Below are 23441 nucleotides of genomic sequence, written 5' to 3' on the forward strand. Positions count from 1 at the left end.
CTATAACAGTCAGTTGGTTAAAAAATGTACTCAGTTAATAGTGGTATAAATGTGTGAATAAACAACCTCTTTTCTTTTACATTGTATTTGAGCCCCACTGTGTGAGACAGAATTCATATCTGACACTGATAAAGTAGCCACAAACCTGATAATATATATGTATATGTATATGTGTATATACATATTTATATATATGAGTGTGTTTGTCTGTGTGTATTTTCACATACATTTAGAGAAAAGCAATAATTTTATTATTCTAAGGGAACATAGCAATAAAATGAATGGCTCCTGCTAATGTACTGTTGTTATAGGTGTAGATCAGTGCCATGTTCTGCCTTCGTAAGAGAAGCTTTCTTTCAGTTGAAGGGAACTAATATAGAGTTCGGATAGTGATGGAATTTTGAGCTCTCTATCATAAGTGAGATTTTTTTATCATACCCCTTACCTAAAATATCAGGCATCTGTATGGAAGAGGAGGCAGAAAGAATGAAAGAACCAGAGGTAGGTGATGACTTCAAAGAAACCGTATTTTCAAAACACAATCATACAGATACACATATGAAGTCATAGGAACTCTGACAGCTTGCACAAGTTCTGAGCAAGCTCAAACTAGATTAAAAAGCTAGAACTGAGAAGGAAACATATATACAAAGTCTCATCCCCAGGCAAGAAGCTGTTGGTGATTGAAACTTGCTGACAAAGCGAAAACCAATTTTCTCCAAAGGAGTATGATGGTATACCAACTTCACTCACTAGAAAGGAAAAAAAAAAATGCCCTGGAGTGTTGGGCAGCACTTAGTGCCTCTACAATTCTTTGTGTGTCACTGTGTATACCTTGTCTTATTTTGTTTGTTTGGGTATTATTTTGTCTTATTACTTTTGTGTTTATTTTTAATTGATTTTTGGGTAGGCTTTATATCCTTAAGAAAGGGAAAGATAGAGTTCTAGAAAAAGCATAAACACGGATTTGTAGATAGGTTTGGAGTATTTGTGTAGATTTCAATGAGAAGAAAAATATAACCAAAATGTATTTTGTGAAATTTTATTTTTTAATTAAAGAAGTAAAACTTTAAATAGATAAATAACAAATAAGGTAGGAAAGAAATGAAGAAGAATTTGGATGGCAACCTCTAGTTTCTACAGTCACCTATACCAAAAGGAATGCACACTAAGTAAACACTAAATTTCTACAAATAACAGTGGATAAGAAAAACACTACACTCACAAAAATAGAAAAAAATTAGGGTTTATCAAGTAACAAGGAGAAAGTATCATTGTATTGCAATAAAAATTTACTTAAAAATATGATAGTTTAATCTTGTATGTTTTAGAAAAGTTGGAAGGCATAAAAGGTTTGACTTTTCAGGCCTCTTTTGGTTTTAGAAAAGAGTTTAATTGAAGAAACACGTCTATCTGCAGCATGGTCTTTATACTGGAAGAACAAATTCTTATTTTATTTTTTTCATGGCTATTTATACTCATCATGGTGATTAATTTTGTTGTCAACTTGACAGGATCTAAAATCACCTAGGAGACAAACTTCAGGAAATATCTGTAATGTGGGTTCTTAATTTAATTGATTAATGGGGAATGACTCCACCTATGTATAGGCAACATCAGCATTCACCTCTTTCTATTTGCTGACAATAGAGGGTGGGTTACTAGCTGTGTATTATTACTTCTCCTGTGTATTGTATCATGAACTCTAATCTCAAATAAGCCATTTATTTGTTAAGTAGTCTTTTTCAGATATATTGGCATAAGAACAGGCAAAGGAAAAAGATATTTCATGTGTAATTTGTCATAATTATACAGGTAGGATGTTAGAAAGAAAAATGGTCCTTTGTCCTCATGTCCAAGGATAGTGGCAAGCTGGATCCTTAGATAATCCCAATCTGGTCCTAACAAATATTCCTTGGCCCTAAGGTAAAAACTATGTTTAATCTATTTCTAGATTATATTTGATATTAAAAACTATATTGGACCCAAAGATAAGTTTACATACATCTATTTCTTGCCCTTGGTTTTATCTTCTCTGTAAAGTATGGCATGGGTGTGTCTGAATATATTTCCTCCTTATGTGGTAGAATCTTTAAATAGAAGAACCTAGCTTTATGCTAACACATACTGCTCTTCTTTCTTTATCTTTATTAACTTGAGTACTTCTTATTTAAATTTCGATTGTTATTCCCCTTGCTGGTTTCTGGGTCCAAATCCCCCTACACCCTCCCCGCCCCTTATATATGGGCTTCCTTCCCCATCCTCCCCCCAGTACCACCCTCCCCCCACAATCACGTTCACTGGGAGTCCAGTCTTGGCAAGACCAAGGGCTTCCCCTTCCACTGGTGCTCTTACAAGGCTATTCATTGCTACCTATGAGGTGGGAGCCCAGGGTCAATTCATGTATAGTCTTAGGGTAATGGCTTAGTCCCTGGAAGCTCTGGTTGGTTGGCATTGTTTTTCATATGGGGTCATGAGCCCCTTCAAGCTCTTCTGGTCCTTTCTCTGATTCCTTCAACGGGGGTCCTGTTCTCAGTTCAGTGGTTTGCTGCTGGCATTCGCCTATGTGTTTGCTGTATCTGGGTGTGTCTCTCAGGAGAGATCTACATCCGGTTCCTGTCGGCCTCCACTTCTTTGCGTCATCCATCTTATCTAATTGGGTGGCTGTATATTTATGGGCCACATGTGGGGCAGGCTCTGAATGGGTGTTCCTTCTGCCTCTGTTCTAAATTTTGCCTCCCTATTCCCTCCCAAGGGTATACTTGTTCCCCTTTTAAAGAAGGAGTGAACACATACTGCTCTTATTGTGTGTGTGTGTGTGTGTGTGTGTGTGTGATATACATGATAATGTCTGGGTATGTTTGCTGACAGAGGGCAGAGGAAGACATAATGCATCTTTCTCTACCATTCTTTCTTTTTCCCATGATACAGGGATACTCTGTCCCAACTTTTACAGACATATTAATAAATCTTTTTCCATAGCTACTCAATTTGAACACATTGCTTGTACGGGAATTTCCCTTAATTAATTGATTGGCTAATAAAGATGAAAAGAAGCCAATCATTGAAGGAGAAGGAGGAGGTGAGTCTTCCAGGTCCTAGAAAGGAAAAGGGGACTAAGGAAGAAGAAAGAGGCTTTAAACAGGGAGGCAAGAGGGAGAGGAGGAAGGATATAGACTGGGAACTGTTAGCCCTGGTAGCAGCCTCCACCACAAGAAGATTTCTAACATAGAATAATTGGTGAGTTTAGAAGGATAGATTTCACACCTATTGGTTGTGTCATCTGTTTATTTTAAACAAAGAGTACTGGTGTTTTCCATTCTAAGTGACCTAGATGAGCATGAGGGAAAGAACATAGCCAGGCGGCATTCAGCCAGGGTTCTGAATGGAAAGACTGTACAAAAGTCCAAGATCCAGAGGAGAGGAAACCACTGGAGAGCCCAGGCTGGCAAGAATGTCCCCAGAACTGACTATGGGGTGGTGAATTGGCAAGAGAGTGATCTTGGAGATCAGGAGAGGTAGAGCTGGCATTTGTGAGTGAGGCGTTGGCTAGGAAAAACACACACTCATGGATCTCAGACTTTGTACCAGGATAGGAACAGACACCGCCAATACCAATACATAGCTGACTTTAGCATGGGATCATTTGTAAAGCTACATGGCTACAATAACTCATAAATTCCAAAGCGTGTGAATAGTCCAATGGACATAGTAAGGTTTTTCAAAATTTGGCTTAACATGTGTACCTCAGCTATACTATAAAGAGTGTGTAAAAAACAAATCTAGCTATAATCCCAGTAAGGAAAATATATATTATTTATTTGTTTTGATGAGCATTCATTTTTTTCTATGTCTTTTACATGTTTTGGTATGTCTTGACAGAAATTAATATTAAAAAATGTTCATACAACAACTTTTGGTCTCAATTTCTCTTCTAGTTTTCTTTATGTGCTATGAAAAACATTAGAACTAAAAGCAACTTGGGAAAGAAAGAGTATATTTAGCTTACACATTTAAGGCAAACCCCATCATTTAGGGGAAGGTTGAAGTGGGCTCTGAAAACAGTAACAATGGAGGCAGGCTGCTTGGGGACTCAATCTGGTTTGCTCAGGCTCATACTTAACAACATTATAATACATCATGAGTGAACCTTCAGAGGGATTGGTGTCACCAATAATAGACTGAGTCTTTCTAAATCAATTAGCAAAGCAGTCTCTTACAGACAGGATGTTGAAGACAGATTATTTCATTGAGATGTCTTTTTTGGATGAATCTAAGTAATGTCAAATTGACAAGCCTAGGGAGGTCATATACTTCCTCTATGTCCACGAATGTACACTCATCTGTTTTATAAATGGTAGGATTTTTCAGGAATACATGTTTAATAAATTTAGAAGAACACTATGAATAACTTTATAGAACTGTTAACCTACTTAGAAAATCTCATCATTAGCAATTTTCTGAAGAACCAACACAAGACAAGGGAATTATGGCATTTGAACACACACACACACACACACACACACACACACGCACACGCACACACACACACACACACACACACACACACACGACTTGATAATAAAGAGACAAAGTTCTGATTTTTCTCTAAGAAAACACCACTGGATTATACAGAGCTGATTATTATATTTTATAAGCACAGTTAAATAAATTGGTTTTCCTGAAACTCGTAAAGTTACAGTCTGAACTTACTTATCAAATAGTTTACATACATGCTAGTTGCATATCTGTGAGAATTGGCTACTGAAAAATGTCTAGGTTTCTTTTGGAGATCCTATCTGACATCAGTGTTGTTAGTGAGCTAATGATCATTAAGCCAATTTCAGCAATTATAATATTTGAGATTTCAGAGTACTCAGGATATGTACCAGAGACAAAAATAAGTTTAATTTATTTAATATTTGTATGAAACAAGTTTTAAAAGTTTTATTTTTTTTACATTTATGGATACATATATATGGATGTGGACAGATGAGAGCCGTTGCTGAAAAAGTTCAAAAGGAGGCATTGGATTTTTCACAGTTGAAGTTACAAACTGTTGCTATCCACTAAGTGTGTTTGCTACAAACTGAACTAGGGCCCAGTGAAAAGCTGCAAGCACTGTCAACTACCAAGTGATCTCTCCACTTCTTATATAGTATACTTTCAATTATGACCTGAGGCATTATTAAATCTTTCACTGAAAATAGCATGAGCATTTTTCTTACCAGAGGAATCTTTGCTTAAATTTGTTTTGACAAACTGTGTAAGAAAAACTATTAACGTTTACACAGTCCCCAAAATAGCCGAAAAGAAACAACACAAGAAAGAGCTTAAACACCACGCATGTGCGCGCACACACAGACACACCCTGTTTTCCTCCCTTATACATTCAACCAATGTTGTGTTGAGACTATTGAGTGCAACCATTGATTGTAAAGTTTAAATTCACAGAGGATGGAAGGAAGATGGAGGAAGACAAAGATGATCCAGATTCTGTGTGGCATTAAATAGCCCACAGGTAGCTATAAATATCTTATAAGGGATGGATAATTACAGGATAATTTGTCTTATCTAGTTCCAGAGGGAGAAGACTTCATCATGGCTACTAAGTATCAAAGCACGACGAAAACCTGCAAGATCACACCTTGTAACAGAAATCCAGAGCAGACAGAGAACCAGAAGTAAGCTGCCTCAGGCTCCTGTCACCATAGCCAGAGCTGCTCTGACTGCCCTGCCTTCCCCTCCTCCATGAGTCCGGTGTCCTAACTGGCCACTACACACAAAACATGGATAAGTTGATTTAGTCGAATATGTTGTCACAGCAATGAGAAGAATAACGAATACCATCATCTCCCTGAAACGAGAAGTGCTGGCCACCTCAACAGATTGCTGACTTTTCACAAAGCATTCATTCACAAGAAAGAAGTGAGTCTCTTGTATCATCAAAAGACCAAAGCTGTTAAAAGTCACTATTTGTGAAGTTTCCAGGGATGACAAGTTCAGGTTGAAAAGAGAGCATGAAAGTTAGTTATTCAAAAGCTCTTAATGTTGCACAAAGCCGTTTTCACTACATAGCCTTAATTAAAAGTCGCCCCTTAATTATTTATGGGCCACCAAGTGCTTCCAATGATTTCCCTAGAAGTGGCAGCTAACCTTCTGCAGAGTAGAGAACATTGCATACAGTGACTCTGTGACATTCATTCAGACTACTCCCTGGTTCTTCCAGTCTGCCTACAACAGCAGAGAAAGGTGAGAGCTCATGAGGACGCTGATGAGATTAAGAGCTATGAAAGTGCTGGTATTTGGGGATACTCATTTAAGGCCCAGAGAAATGTAAAACTCTAAGGGTTTTTTTTTGTTTGTATTGTTTTGTTTTTGTTTTTTGATGTTTTAAAAAGTCAACTCACAGGAGAACAATCAGGCTGAGACTCGAACAGATTTTAAAAAACTAATAACAACCCTGATGAAAGAAAAGTGATCAAGTTATCTAATGCAGCCTCCTGGTGAGCAGACTGACTCTGAGGTTGCAGGAGCAAATGTCTGGCAAACTCCAGCCCTGGGCAGGTGAGCTAAGAACACTTGAGAGAGAAGGATCCCAATCTGGGCCATCTCCATAGTCCCCAAAGAAAAGAGCAAGGATTCATGGGATTCTTATATTCCTAGCTCTTGGAGGGTGGAAGTAGGAGGAGCAAAGTGCTCAAGGTCATCTTTGGCTACATCAGTGTGTTTGAGGCCAGGCTGAGCTTTGTAACACCTTATCTCAGAAAGCAAACACGCAAAGGAAAATCACAGAAAACAAACAAATGAGCCGCATAGGCACTCACAACACCTCCAGCATCCTGACAGGACAGGAGAAATGAGCCGCATAGACACTCACAACTCCTCCAGCATCCTGACAGAATGGGAGAAATGTCTTTCCACTTTGACATCTATGGCAGGAAAGCTACAGGCCGTGAACTTTCACATTTTGATGAGCAGATGGAAAAATTGAGGATGTATTCTGGTGTCCATGAAGCAGGTCAGCCAACATCTGTGCAGCTGCTGGTGGGAGGTGGTGGGAGAAGGCATTGTGGGAAGCTCTGTGACCAGTGAGACTCAGGATAGGAAAATATCCAGTCTGTTAAACTGAATTTTGGATTCACAAATCTGAGTCAAAAAAAAAAAAGAAAAGGAAAAAAGAAAAAAAGTGGTCAGGTTCAGGGCTTTTGGTCTTTCAGTGATTTGAGTGCGTTCCTTGATCCATTTGGAGTTGAGTTGTGTTTGGGGTGAGAGATATCGATCTATTTTCATTTCTCTGTATGCTGCTATTCACACCATTTGTCTGTCAAGATGCTGACCTTTTCACCAGTGTGTAATTTTGTTTGCATTGTGAAAAACAAGGTGTTTTTACCTGTATGGAATTACATCTGGTTCTGAGTCTTCAATTCTATACATTGACCAATGTGTCTATTATTTCAATAATATGCTGTTTTTTATTACTGTAAGCTTTTTAATACAACTTGAAATCTGGGAAAAAAAGTTTAAATCCACTGTAATGACATGTATTCTGTGTTTTTCTACAGTTTACCATACAAAGTTATCCCTTCAACCATTTCCATGGATATAAATATCAATAATTTATCAATTAAATTCAAATACATTCATTTAATCAATTTCAGGTTAGTTTACCAAATCAACTGCAAGACCTCAATTCAAATATGAGGGATGATTCTACTACAAAAATCATAACTTTTGACAACTTATGGCATCTATAATTTATTATTTGAGTATGTGCTTAGACAATATACACTGTAAACTTAGCTTGGCTTAAAACTAATGAACAATATAATGTAACAGTTTGATCCAGTTCTTCCAGAGAGCGCCATGCTCCAAGAATTAAGACTCAGACTCAAGATATATTTACAAATACCTTGACTATATAGTGAGGCTCTTCTCTAACTAGATCACAATTTAGAATAACTGACTTATTTTAACCTACATTCTGTAACATGCCCACTTAACCATGTTCAGGTACTATGTGTCTCTCTCCTCACGTCTTCCAAGGTGAATCTCCTGCCACATTCTATCTCAGAATTATGATTTCTTCCAGATTTCCCACTTCTTATTTACCACCTAAATAATAAGCCGTCAGATTTATTATTAACAAGTGCCACAGTCATATCGATATTAGATATTCTCTCAATAATCCCCCTTTGAAGTACAATAAATGTCTCTTTTTCAAATATAAATTGAATAAAATTATAAAAATTATAATAGTTATAAGGTGTGATATATATTTACAATGTCAAGTCCATAGTATGTGGTAATTAAGAAAAATATCTTACTATCTATCCTGTCCTGGTGAGTTCAGAGGTCTTGATCTAAATCACATTTTATCCTAACTTGCATTAACAACCTAAAACCATCTTTTTAGGTCTAATAAATCCTCTTAAATATACCAACTTAAGCTTTTATTGAGACTATGATTATCTTGTATTCAACCCCAAAAGACAACTAAGAAGAAATATTTCCTGATTAAGTAGGAAGTGCAGACAAACACTTTCAAAGTTTTAAAAATGGCAGACAGTTGCCTGTCGAGACCACTTCAAAGTATTCTAAGACATTGGAGCACTGTCTTCAGCTCTCTTGTTCAAAGTATCTGACAAACCTTATGTGGAGCAGGGATTACCAAGGATTTGCTTACCCTGTATTGGCAAAGCTTGGCAATCAAGTTCAATGCATTTGTTTTCATTTTGTTTTGTTTTCTTTTCTGGATGGCATTCTGTCTGCCGATTTAGTTAGGGCACTTTCTTTGCCCAGAGGCTAGCTTGCCACAAATGAAGACAGCTCTAAATGGAGTTTCTTTGGAGCTCATCATCTTCTTCTTCTAAGTTTAATGAGGTATAGCTGGGATCTGATATGTTTTGAAAGACCCTCAGACCGAGGAGACTCTTGCTCCAATCCTGAGGATACCCACCACCCCACAAACATGTGGGACTCAGTCTTGATGGAAAAGCAAGAGGTTTATTTTGGGATATGAGTGCACTGGGGCTTGACATGGTCCTCACACAGGAGGAATGTGAAGAGCCCAGACCAGCAGAAATATACAGCTTATACAATCATTTAAGGTTACACAGTTTCATTAGCTCAGCTATTGTGGTGCCAAGGATATCTGACTAGGCAGATGTTCTTGTTCTGGAGTTTCTGAGAAAGGGATGCAACCATATCAATACAGCCATTTCAGTACCAAGGATGTCTGACTTGATATATTTTTTTCCATCCTGGGGTTCCCAGGACAAAGACCAAGGATATCTGACTTGGCAGATGTTTCTCACCTGGTGTTCCCAGGACAAGGCTATAGCTATGTCAGCACAACTATGTCAGTTCCAAGGACATCTAACTTGATATATGTTTTTCATCCTGCAGCACAATCTATAGTGGTCAGTCAGCTTCCCGGAGATGTTTCTTGCCTTGTAATTGCCCTGCAGTAAATACGATCTATACCATCTGTTTTATGATTGGGTATCTTCCAAGAGAGTGGGTGGGAATGTGCTTTCTGTACTTTCTGGTCTATTGTCTAACATCTAGGGTCTAAGCAAGGTACAGCTTTAAAGATTCTCATTCTTAACAAATGGCTGCACCTGATCCTTTCTTATCACCCTGGACAAAGCTTAAGTCCAAGTGGATCAAGGACCTCCACATCAAACCAGATACACTCAAACTAATAGAAGAAAAAGTGGGGAAAAATCTTGAACACATGGGCACTGGAGAAAATTTCCTGAATAAAACACCAATGGCTTATGCTCTAAGATCAAGAATCGACAAATGGGATCTAATAAAACTGCAAGGCTTCTGTAAGGCAAAGGACAGTGTTGTAAGGACAAAAATTCAAACAACAGATAGGGAAAATATGTATACCAATCCTACAACCGGTAGAGGGCTTATATCCAAAACATACAAAGAACTCAGAAGTTAGACTGCAGGGAGACAAATAAACCTATTAAAAAATGGGGTTCAGAGCTAAACAAAGAATTCACAGCTGAAGAATGCCGCATGGCTGAGAAACACCTAAAGAAATGTTCAACATCTTTAGTCATAAGGGAAATGCAAATCAAAACAACCCTGAGATTCCACCTCACACCAGTGAGAATGGCGAAGATCAAAAACTCAAGTGAGACCAGATGCTGGCAAGGATGTGGAGGAAGAGGAACACTTCTCAATTGTTGGTGGGATTGCAGACTGGTACAACCATTTGGAGATCAGTCTGGAGGTTCCTCAGAAAATTGGAAACTACCTGAGGACCCAACTATACCTCTCTTGGGCATGTACCCAAAAGATGCCCCAACATATAACAAAGACATGTGCTCCACTATATTCATAGCAGCCTTATTTATTATAACCAGAAGCTGGAAAGAACCCAGATGCCCTTCCACAGACGAATGGATATAGAAAATGTGGGATATCTACACAATGGACTACTACTCAGCTATCAAAAACAATGACTTTATGAAATTCATAGGCAAAGGGATGGAACTGGAAAATATCATCCTGAGTGAGGTACCCCACTTACAGAAAAACACACATGGTATGTACTCATTGATAAGTCAATATTAGCCCAAATGCTTGAATTACCCTAGATGCACAGAAGACATGAATTCAAGAAGGATGGCCAAATGCGTATACTTCACTCCTTAAAAGGGGAACAAGAATACCCTTGGCAAGCAAAGTTTAGAATAGAGACTGAAGGAGCACCCATTCTGAGCCTGCCCCACATGTTGCCCATACATATACAGCCACCAAACTAGATAGGATGGATGAGGCAAAGAAGTGCAGACTGACAGGAACCGGATGTACATCTCTCCTGAGAGACACAGCCATAGTATGGCAAATACATATGCGAATGTCAGCAGCAAACCACTGAACTGAGAACGGGACCCCCATTGAAGGAATCAGAGAAAGGACTGGAAGAGGTTGAAGGGGCTCGTGACCCCATATGAACAACAATGCCAACCAACCAGAGCTTCCAGGGACTAAGCCACTACCCAAAGACTATATATACATGGACTGAACCTGGCCTCCAACCGCATAGATAGCAATGAATAGACTTGTAAGAGCACCAGTGGAAGGGGAAGCCCTTGGTCCTGCCAAGGTAGAACCCACAGGTAAAGTGATTGTTGGGGGGGGGTGGTAATGGCTGGGAGATGGGGAGGGGAACATCCATATAGAAGGGAATTAGGAGGAGTTGGGGGATGTTGGCCCAGAAACCAGGAAAGGGAATGACAATTGAAATGTAAATAAGAAATACCCAAGTTAATAAAGATGGAGAGAAAAAAAAAAAGAAATGGCTACACTAATATCAAACAGATATCTTTCAGTTTCAATATCAACAAAGTTCTTAAATTAATAAAATTATGTTTAAATGCCATATTCTCTGAGTGTTTGGTACCTTTGAAGGACTTCTATTTATAGCCTATTTCAACAATGAAACATTGTTAGGCCTTTTTATAAAGGCTTAACCTGTAGGATTGTAAACTTTATCTGGAATAGGCTTCATGCCATAATGCCCATGAAATTGTATTTTAATGAACCTATATTGCTAAGCATCATCAGTTTTAATCTGTAAAGGTATATCTAAGATAGCCTTCATTTCTAATAAATGTGTAATCTCAGCATTATCCTCCTCAGAACTGAAGGCAGAAAGCCATTGTAACATTTACCAATGTTACACTGTATCAAATTTTCCAAATAAAATTAAAACACAACCTATTGTATGGCATTGCTTTTATTTAGGATTAATAAGCAGAATCTGTATTCTTATTTCAATATATTATATGCCTATGAGCTGCCATCCTGATTTCTCAAGCTCCTATGGAACCATTCTAACTGGAACTACATTTTTTGATTTTACTATAGTAAATTACAGATTGTATTCTTCTGAGGGTTTCCTGTTTTGATTTAAAGATGATTTCAACCTCTGTTTTATGATCTTTAATCTAGTATTTAATTTCTCAATCTCCCACATCTTCCTTATTCTGATTTCTCCCAAAGAGGACATAGAGAACTATAATGATTGAAATATAGCCATTTGCATGCTTATAAACAAAGCAAGATCATATGAAATCCAGATACCCTGTGTCATTGCGCTTTCCCTCATCCCAAATATAGAAAACATTTTTTGTTTTTAATCTCAAAACATCTCTCAAAGGACTTTGTTTTACCAATTTTAAGTTTAGTGCCCTACAAGTTTAGCTGCCTATGGCTTTTATTTTGTGTATTGTGTTGTTTTTATCCCAGCACTAGTTTTGTAATGGCAGACCTGGCCAAGCCTTTTCAACCCTCTATGTTTCTGATCTGCCTAGGCTTCATGGCTACAGGACAAACTCTCTTCAGCACGTTTTCAAACTTGCTGGGAGAAGTTGTAGCTATTGTGCCCTCAGGCTTTGGCCACTTTTACTTCTTTTTTAAATAGAATAGGCTTCTTTTCCAGCTAACCTGACACCTGCCCCAACCTCATCCTACCCCCTGCCTTAAGCTTGGGTTCTAATTGCTATAAATTGAGTGTCACTATATAGTAATTAAGATAGGGTTCCTTTTGTCTGCCCTCTTCAAAAGCAGAGGCATTGCTCTGGCTCCACACAGGGAGTCATAGGGTGGAGGAAGAGAATACTAACTGCTTTGACTCTGTTCAGGGACAGGAGAGTACAGGATTTGATGAGCAGAGATGGGGGCAGGTGTCCTGTGTTTCTTTACTAGACAAGATGAAAACTTGAGTTCAAAGCCCACATTAAATCAGACACCATTATACTCATGCCTATAACAATAATGCTAAGATAAATAGGAGGTAGAGAGAAGAGAATCTAATTTCAAGTTTACTGGTTAGCTGGCCTGTAGTATATCTGCCTCAAATACCAAAGAAATCAGTGTCCACATCTGAGGTCATTCTGTTATCTCAACACGTACACTTGCATGCATGTGAAAGAATAAAAAATGCAGCCAAAAAGTCAGAAGCTTAAAAATGCTACCTCACCCCTAAGGAGCCATAAATACCTCAAATTCCAGCTCTCTGCCTGTAAGTAAGAGGTCACATTTCTTAAGCCTGCTCTCCCAGGATCCAGATAAAAGGGCTTAAGGCCCTTAGATAGGTGATCCTATCTAAGAGAAGAGGAGGCTTCTTCCAGGAACCAGCTGAAAATAAAGTTAGATTACAATCTCAAAAGCAATCTTGAGAGATGGGAAGCTTCTCCTCGTGATTTTTCACTGGTATTCTCCACATTTTCCAATGACACCATCCCTGCCCCCTTGGGTTGTGACTTCTTCCTTTAAATAACCCTTCTCCCAGCTACTGGGGGTTGAACTCCTGTGCCCCTGCGTGGGATATGAGTCTCGACCCCAGTGCACTGGTTCCTATTGATAAGCCTCATGTGATTAAAGCAAAGACAGTCTTGTGTGAGTTCTAGGGGGGTTGTGTCATCCCGAGACTTGAGTGAGGGTCTCCCATACAACAGAAATACACACACACACACACACACACACACACACACAGACACACAGACACACACACACACACACACACACACACACACACAAACACACACGAATACTTTTAAGAAGAAAGAAGGGATGGAGAGATGGCTCAGTGGTTAAGAGCCCTGACTGCTCTTCCAGAGGTCCTGAGTTCAAATCCCAGCAACCACATGGTGGCTCACAACCATCTGTAAAGAGATCTGATGCCCTCTTCTGGTGTGTCTGAACAGTGTACTTATATACAATAAATAAATAAATCTTTAAAAAAAAAAGAAGAAAGAAAAGGGCAGATCTAATAAAATGAGAAAATACAGTAAAACTAGAAACAGATGAAAAGAAATTAGCTATTGTTTGTGAGCATCTTGATGGGAATGAATGAGTTAGTTAACTGATCCCTATACACTGTACCATAGATGTTTGGGCCACCAGAGAAAAGAAAATGAATCCTACAACATTTAAGAACTTGTATTTGAACATAAAAATTTATTGCAGGAGATAGAATAGTCATAACATTCTTTTTTAAATGTTTTGATATACTTTATTATGACAAATTAGATAGATAAGAACTTAGAAATGGATTAACACAAAATCAATTACTTGTTAATATAAACGAAGAAATTTTGATTGATTTAACTTCTAGTGAATGTAGGCTCTTATTACTGTTACATTTCAAAAAATTTAAGGCTCCAGGTGAAATTCAAAGTGTTCATGTACTTTAAAAACTTCTAAATTTATTTTAATTATTTAAACCTTAACATTTTAAGATGGCCTTCTCTTTCTAACCTTAACTTTGTGAGACTTAAAATTCTGAAAACTAATTCATTTGACGAAATGTTGTTTATACAATTTACCAGATCAGGAATGTTGATTGATTTTAAATTTCAAATGGGGCAATCATGAACACTGGACTGAGAGAATGGGATTTTAAACAAACAAATCATGTGGTACTAGCTTAATTGACTTGGAGAGTCAGCTCTGACAGAGACAATCAAATTGTCAGCCACTGAGTACGAAAGACCCCCAGAGTGGGGAGACCCTCACTCAAGTAAGGAGACCTTTACTAGGTCAGGATCTAAGGGCCTTATCTTTCAGCCATTTTATCTAGGTTCTGGGAGAGCAGGCTCAAGAAATGTGACCTTCTACCTATTACAGGTGGAGAGCAGGGTCTGGAATTTGATGTATTTAGGGATTCTTAGGGGTGAGATAGCATTTCTAAACTTCTGACTTTTTGGCTGTATTTTTTATTCTTTCAGTAAACAGAAAGTCTTATTTGATTTTGTCACTGGCAAGCCTCCGTCCAATTACAGGGACTGGGCTGACATAGTTCCAGAATCAAAGAGGATTAAAGGGAGATATTGTTAGGCAGATTTTGACTCTGAACTCACCTCAGTCTCTTTCTAGCCCTGTGACTAAAGTGTTTGCAAGCTTCTTCACAACATGACTACCAGAGCATTATCACAGAGAAGGAACTTTCATGAATCTCAAATTTTCATTTTGACTTCTTTATATGTGTGTGGAATGGGCACATAAAAGAGAAAGATGTCTGATGCTCCTGGAGTTAGCATTTCTGCAGAAATGAGCAGCATATTGGGTTAACCATTCAAAATGACAAGAACTTGACTGACGTGTAAGACCCTTTTTAATGCAGCGTTAGGGAATTTTCCATAAGGGTTAGATAACTTCTAATATAATTGGTAAGGACAAAGTAGTCACACTAGTACAATTTTGAGTGGCTGCTATGTTAGTTTCATTTTATTTGGTGGGACCTTGAAGAATTTTAGAAACCAGCTAAGTTTTGGCCTTGTCATCTCTTCTAGCTAGGTGTCCCAGGAGCTGACACAGCTCCAGAGTTACGCTGCCTAGGTCAGGGCTGTCACAGACTAAAGACCTATTGTCAGTGTCCCTCTCTAAGGAAACCAGTATACTTTTTGGGGAATTGAACATGTTTATTCCCTAGGTTTTTAGTCTTCTCACTATCACCTTCTATATGTAGTACCAAAAATGGTGCTGAACTTTTTAATTAAATTAACTTATATTAATACTTCATAAATGTAAAGAAGTTCTCCACCAGGCATTTGGAATAAAGTTTTAAGTGAAAATGACAAATGCAGAGTTAAAAATAAAAGACTTATTTTTATTTTTTTGTGTGTGACTGCTTGTACATATGTGTATTTGAGTCTGCCAAATGAGTACAGATCTCTCCAGAGGCTAAAGAAGTGGAATGATTCCTGCAGCAGTGCTCTTAACTGCTGAGTCATCCTTTCAGTTGACAAATATAGGCATTTAATGAACGTATAAACAAAACCAAAAAACAAACTGGCAACTCCTTCTTGTAAATTTTAAAAGTATAATTAGATCTTTATCAAGGAATTTCTCTGTTTTAATTTTTAAAATAAAAGTGTGAAATTGAATGGAGCCCCTGTCAGCTGTAAAGCAAGCACAGGGGAGTGAACAGCTCCACTTCTCTCCAAATACCCTATACACTATCATCTTCCAAGTTCAGGATAATTGTTGAGGGGATGGGGATGGCAACAGAGTGTTTCTTCTAATCCTGTCAGCTCCTTGAATTTCCACTGAGCTCTAGCACAGGCAGAGGACAGTCTGCCCCTGTGCCTTGAATTTCTACCTGTATTACCTACACTATTGCATTTTGTGTTTTGCTTTTCTAAGGAATTCCTTTAAGACAATATTTTTTTCTTTTCCCTTTTAAATTAATTTCCCATGGCCTTATTTGATACTTTATATACTAATACATAATTTTCTTTTAAAATCATTGTTCTCCATCGTGCTATCTCCACTCCTGCCCTTAAGTTTGTTTAAACACATTTTTTTCAGAACTGGTGATGTGTCTCAGCACTAAAAAGCACTTGTGTTGAAAAAGCTCAGAGTTAGTTCACCAGCTATGGTGGTTCCTAGCTGTACACAGCCCACTTCCCCAAAAATCTGAGGCCTGTTTTAGATCTGTGAGCACCTGAAAAAAATGTACAGAAGGAAAAACTTAAAAAAGAATTTTAAAAACCTTGTTAAAAATCTTTGTTAAAACTTTATTTTAAACAGAGCAAATTCAACTATTTTATTACAAAAACAAAAGTATAGGTGATATAGCACAAATTCTTTCATTGGGTATATTATTAGGTCTCTCTGAGCTTTCAAATACCTTATTTTGTGAAAAAATTGTACAGAATTTTCATTATATTATCAAATTATGATGAATGGATATGTCTTGACTCTGTAGATCTATAGCAAGTTTTGATTAAAATGTTGAAATGACGGAAAGACTACACATGGACTGACCAAGGGTCCAACTGCATATGTAGTAGAGAATAGCCTTGTTGGGGCACCAGGGGATCGGGAAGACCTTGATCCTGCCAAGGTTGGACCCCCAGTGCAGGGGAAAATGGGGGGGCAATAAGGGAGATATATAGGGGAATAGCTGTATGGGGGAGGGGGAGGGGAGGGAATAAGGGCTTATGGACAGGAAACCGGGAAGGGGAATAAGGTTTGAAATTAATTAAACAAATATAACTAATAAAAAATTTAAAAGATGTTGAATATATATTCTGGTTGATTAAAATGTATACTTACAAGACACAATGGCAATAACTATGTAAAGACGCTCCCAGGAGCAGAGGAATGCAAACATCCCTACAGAAAGGAAACGTGCATACGCACACTCCAGAGTATGTTCCAAGGTATAATAGAAAGTTTTGGGGGATGTAATAGTAATAGTTTCTCCAGGAGACTTCAAACTCAGCCTCTCTTATTTCTATTTGATTTATATAATTAAAGTATTAAACACCGCTTCCAGTTTCTGCATACCACCAGAGATGATTCTGTCCCACAGTTCTCTGTACCCAGATTCCATAGGGGAGAGAGCTGGACTCTCAGAAAGGCAGACAGTCCTGAGAGGTCAGGGGAGACCACCACTTCTGCTCATAATCTGGACAAGAGGAACCTGTCTAGAGCCCTCTAGACACAGGAAGCTAGGAGCAGCCAGGGACAGGATCCTTCCTGGCTTTGCCTGCACCTAGAGCTGAAAGCCAGTCACCAAGCATGCTGACACACTTGAGAGCAAAGGTAAGAACACCACTTCTGCTCCAAGAGACACGCCAGGAACCCTCAGGACAGAGGAATCGAGGAAGAGTCTGGGAAAGGATCTGCCAGTTTCTGCCTGAACCCAGACCTGACCAGGACCTACGGTTCTCTGTACCCAGTTCCCGCTGGGAGAAAACAGGTCTGTGTGGGACACACAGGCTTATAGGAGGGTCAAGCCACTGTCAGAGATAGCAAGGCCAGCTGAAACCAGAGACAACCTGATGGTGAGAGGCAAGAGCAGAAACCTAAGCAACAGAAACCAGATGATACTGGGTAGATGTCATATAGACCTTCAGAGATCACAAATACCAGCCCAGGCTGGTATATCCAGCAAAACTCTCAATTAACATAAATGGAGAAACCAATATATTCTATGACAAAGCCAAATTTATACAATATCTTCCCCAAATTCAACCCTACAAAAGATAATAGATGGAAAACTCCAACACAAGGAGAGAAACTGCATCCTAAAAAACGCAAGAAAGTAATGTTCTTGCTATAAACCTGAAAGAATAGAGCCAAACAAATGTAATTACTCCTCTCACAACAAAAATAAAAGGAAACAATAATCACTACTGCTTAATATCTCTTAATATCATTGGACTCAATTCCCCAATAAAAAGCCATAGACTAACAGACTGGATACGTAAAGGGGACCCAGCATTTTGCTGCACACAGGAAATAGAGGTCAGTAAAAAAGAAAAAGATTACCTCAAAGTAAAAGCCTGAAAACAATTTCCCAAGCAAATGGTCCCAAGAAACAAGCTGGAGTATATCCTCCAATATCCAATAAAATTGACTACCAACCAAAAGTTTTCGAAAGTGTTAAGCAAGGACAATTCATATTCATCAAAGAAAAATACACCAAGGTGAACTCTCAATCCTGAATATCTATTCTCCAGGTGCAAGGGAACCTACATTCATAAAAAAAACCTTTCTGAAGCTCAAAGCACACATTGATCCTCCCACAATAATAGTGGAAGATTTCAACACCCCATTCTCATCAGTGGACAGATCATGGAAAGAGAAACTAAACAGAGACATAGAGAAACTAAGAGAAGTTATGAACCAAATCAATTTAACAGATATTTATAGAACATTTGATCCTAAAAAAATACCTTCTTCTCAACTCTTATGGTAACTTTTCCAAAACAGACCTCAGCAGATAGAGGAAAGTTGAAATAATCCTCATGCATCCTATCATATCACCACGAAATAAGGCTGGTCTTCAATAACAAAAAAAGAAAAAGTATGACAGAAAGTCCACATACACATGGAAGTTCAACAATGTTCTACTCAATGATAACTTGACCAAGGAAAAAGTGAAGAAAGAAATTAAAGACTTTTTAGAATTTAATGAAAATGAGGGCAGGGCACACCCAATCTTATGGGACACAATGAAAGCAGTGCTAAGAGGAAAACTCACAGCTCTGAGTGCCTCCAAAAAGAAACTGCACAGAACATATATTAACAGCTTGACAGCACACCTAAAAGTTCTAGAACAAAAAAAAAGCAAATAACCCCAAGAAGGATAGACGGCAGGAAATAATCAAACTCAGGGCTAAAATCAACCAAATAGATAAAAGCAAAAACAAAAACAACCCCCCCCCAAAAAAACCAAACAAACATAAAGAACCGGATAATCTCATTAGATGCTGAGAAACAATTTGACAAAATTTGAAATTCCTTCATGTTAAAAGTCTTAAAAAAGTTCAGAACCCATGCCTAAATATAATAAAAGCAATATACAAGAAACCAGTAGCCCCATCAAACTAGATGGAGAAAAACTTGAAGCAATCTCTCTAAAATCAGGGACTAGACAAGGCTGCGTACTCTCTCCTTACTTATTCAATGTAGTATTCAAAGTTTTAGCCAGAGCAATCAGAAAGCAAAAGATGGTCAAAGGAATCCAAATTAGAAAGGAAGAAGTAAAAATATCTCTATTTGCAGATGATATGATAGTATACTTAAGTGACCCCAAAAATGCCACCAGAGAACTGCTAAGCCTGATAAAGAAATTCAGCAATGTGGGTGTGTATAAAACTAACTCAAACAAAATCAGTAGCCTTACTCTATTCAAAATCTGGGAAGGAAATTACAGAAATGACACCATTCAGAATAGTCACAAATAAAATAAAATATTTCAGTGTGACTCTAACTAAGCAAGTGAATTATTTATTTGATAAAAATTTCAAGTCTCTGAAGAAGAAATTGAAGATCTCAGGAGATGGAAAGACCTCCCAATGCTCATGGATTGACAGGATTAATATTTTAAAATTTCCATTTTGCCAAAATCTATCTACAGAGGCAATGAAATACACATCAAAATTCCAACTCAATTCTTTATGGAATTTGAGAGAGCAATTTGCAAATCATTTGGAATAAGAAAAAACCCAGGATAGTGAAAACTATCCTCAATAATAAAAGACCTTCTGGAGGAATGAGCATCCCTAATCTAAAGCTGTATTATAGAGCAATATTAATAAAAAAAAAGTATAGTATTGGTACAGAGACAGGCAGGTAGATCAATAGAATAGAATTGAAGAACCAGAAATGAACCCACACACCTATTGTCACTTGATATTTGACAAAGGGTATTTTCCATCCAGTGGAAAAAAGATAGCATTTTCAATGAATCTTTCTGCTTCAACTGGAGGTCAGTATGTAGATGAATGCAAATCGATCCATTCTTATCGCTGCAAACATTCCCGTGGAATAACAGATACCTATGGAAGATTTTCTCTCATTTTCAAGTTGCTGGAGATTCTGAACTTTGGGGGATTTCATTTCAGAAAAAGAAACAATGATCATTCCAGGGGAGATATCACTGAAATTCCCAAACCCATAACCCACAGACAATGATGGGCCTCATGAGTTTTTCTACATCTAGGAATTGTTAGCTGCCTATCAACCCCACGGAAGAGGCCTAGGCTCATGAGACTCTTCTCTTTTTTTTTTTTTTTTTATTAACTTGAGTATTTCTTATATACATTTCAAGTGTTATTCCCTTTCCCGGTTTCCGGGCAAACATCACCCTCCCCCCTCCCCTTCCTTATGGGTGTTCCCCTCCCAACCCTCCCCCCATTGCTGCCCTCCCCCCATAGACTAGTTCACTGGGGGTTCAGTCTTAGCAGGACCCAGGGCTTCCCCTTCCACTGGTGCTCTTACTAGGATATTCATTGCTACCTATGGGGTCAGAGTCCAGGGTCAGTCCATGTATAGTCTTTAGGTAGTGGCTTAGTCCCTGGAAGCTCTGGTTGCTTGGCATTGTTGTACGACTCTTTTCTTTTTGTTCTGAATATCTTCCATCGCCCTTTATGAGTGAATGAGATTGTTTAAAGACTAAATCATCCTCTTTTCAGTCTTACATCTCAGAAATATCCAAACGAGAGGAGGAGGAGGAAGGTGAAGAGGAGGAGGAGGAGGAGGTGGAGGAAGAGGAGGAAGAGGAGGAAGAGGATGACGATGCCACAACAACAACAACAACAACAACAACAACAACAAACATGGATTAAAAATAACATCACTAGGTCAGTTGTCAGCATTCTCTGTCCATGGGATAACCAAAAGAGTTTGTCATGATCTCCGAAGTTACTGGACTGGCAACTACAGAGCATCCATTGTATGCCGTGTCCCATTACATATCAGAAGTTGAAGTTTCTTCCTATGTTTTTAGTCTTCGTAGTGGATTGCCCAAAATGATCATTTCACCCATGTCTGATCTGATGATTTTTAAATAATAATTCTGTTTTCTCGCTCTCTCTGAGAGTAGTCTATAGGCTATTACAGTGGCTAGAGGAGGGTGAGATTTTCCTCAATGGTTTGCTACAGTTAATTTGCACATGTTCCTGTGAGAAACCCTAATTAAAATAATTAACCCCCCCCCCCCAGAAAATGACAGAAAAGTAGAGGCGGAATAAAAGGAAAGGTGGAGAGAGAGAAAGAGTGTGACAGGAAGAACGGAGAGGAAGGGGAATGGATGGGATCAAATTATTAGCATGTATGAAATGTAAGATGATGAAATCTATTATTGTTTGACTCAATACGTAATAATAAAAATCTTTAAAAATATTCTAGGGCAGTCTTTTTTTTCCATTTTCAACTGTCAGAGCTAAGACTCTCATTTATAGTCCATGTTCCTATCCCCACTTCTATACATGGTGCTAGAAAGCACCATGGTCAGAAAGCAGCTTTGATCTCTTGTGGTTAATTTCAATTTCTTGAAGGATTATAACTTATGACATTCACTATTCTAAGACTGATGACTGATGGTCTTGTCTGTACTATTGACTTATCATCCCATGTGATCAATGAGACATGCTATAGTAGAATTCCCAATATTTTTCATGACACTAAATCATGTTGATTTCTCTCCTACCATCTTTCAAATGCATCTCCTATCTTAGCTATATTGTATCTATTGGTTTACATGATTATGATTTATATGTGATCATTAGGGACAAAGAAGTGTTTCCCTATTGTAGATCACCCTCCAGGTTTTTGTAAGAAGTTTGATGTGATATTGGTGCTACTACTTGACATACTCAGCCCACTTTCTGTTCACACTTGTGAATTTGGTTTCCAGTGATGGCCATGTAAGGCCTTGCTTGGACACATCTTGTGCTTTATTATACTTCAGTATCAGTTGAGTAAACTATGTATATTCCATTCTCATTTCTGTGTTAACTGAAAGACTGCCTTGACTTCCGTGAGTATTGATGACACAAGTATGGGCAAACCAGTGAAGTAAGTCGTTTCTGAAATCCAGTCTGTAAAGTATCTTCATGATTGTAAGTACATAGCAAATAACCTACATGCTAATGTCAAGTTGATGGATAAAGCTACAGAAAAAGTGTAATGGAGATGATAAGAAAATGTCTGCCAACTTGAGAGAGGATGTTCCACTTTTGTACTTTGGAGAACCGAAGATACAAGAGTATACAGAGGGAACTGAACTGGACACAATGATAAAAGTCAAGCAATATTTTAAGAGCACAGTAGCAAGATTCTTCATAATTATTACACGTATATCCACTTAATCCAACACATGTGTTGCAAAATAGAACAGAGCATTTGACTATGGACAGTAGGAAGGAACACTTACTTGAGCTGGGACATACAGATATCTACAGAAGGGAGGATATGTCTAAAGTGTGTTAATAGTATGAAACAAGTCATTTAGGAAATTAAAAAGACAAAAAGAAATGGTTCATTTTGTGTGGCCTTTTGTTTGCTTTGAAATAATTATCAGAGATTCAAAAGTTCATTGGGAAGTGAAAAGGAGTGTGACTTGACAGGATGAGTGGATGAACCAGTGAGAGACAGCATTGACAATTGGCAGGGTTGAACTCATAAAGGCCCTATCAGCTCTAGAGTGGAAAAGGAGCAAACAGGTTGTGTGGTTTAAATGGTAACTCCCTCATAGACTTACCTATTTGAACATATGGACCACAACTACTGATGCTATACGGATGCTTGTGGAATTTCTAGGAGGTGGAGCATTGTTGGAAGTGGGTCACTAGGAAAGGGCCTCGAGGCTTTGTAATCAGGCTTAATTTTCATTTTTTGTTCTTGGATTCCTGAATATAGATACATTGTGACCAACTACTTCTTACTCTTGCTGAATTCTCTTCTATGTCTGCTGCCAGGCAGTTCCCAGTTTGATATATCATATCTTTCTGAAATAATGGACAAAATGAACTTTTTCTCCCCTAAGCTATTTGTTCAGGATACTTTTATCACATTTATCATAAGGTATCTAGGAAAGGGACAAGGAGAAAGTGCTATGTAGGGAAGAGAAAGAAGTTGATGAGATGTAGAATAAAAGAACAAAAATAAAA

The 23441-nt window shown here is 38.1% G+C and overlaps 1 long non-coding RNA gene and 1 pseudogene across 1 annotated transcript; both read left to right on the forward strand.

The window, feature by feature from the left end:
• The window catches only part of LOC148006609 (uncharacterized), a 2902548-nt pseudogene that overhangs the window by 336816 nt on the left and 2542291 nt on the right, over positions 1–23441 (forward strand).
• On the forward strand, positions 8576–21497 carry LOC148006611 (uncharacterized). The gene is made up of 2 exons (XR_015673320.1): positions 8576–11144; positions 20964–21497. It is a non-coding gene; the product is annotated as an uncharacterized LOC148006611 (long non-coding RNA).

This window comes from Rattus norvegicus, chromosome 2, assembly GCF_021556685.1.
Source record: "Rattus norvegicus strain SHRSP/BbbUtx chromosome 2, alternate assembly SHRSP_T2T, whole genome shotgun sequence".
Lineage (NCBI taxonomy): Eukaryota > Metazoa > Chordata > Mammalia > Rodentia > Muridae > Rattus > Rattus norvegicus.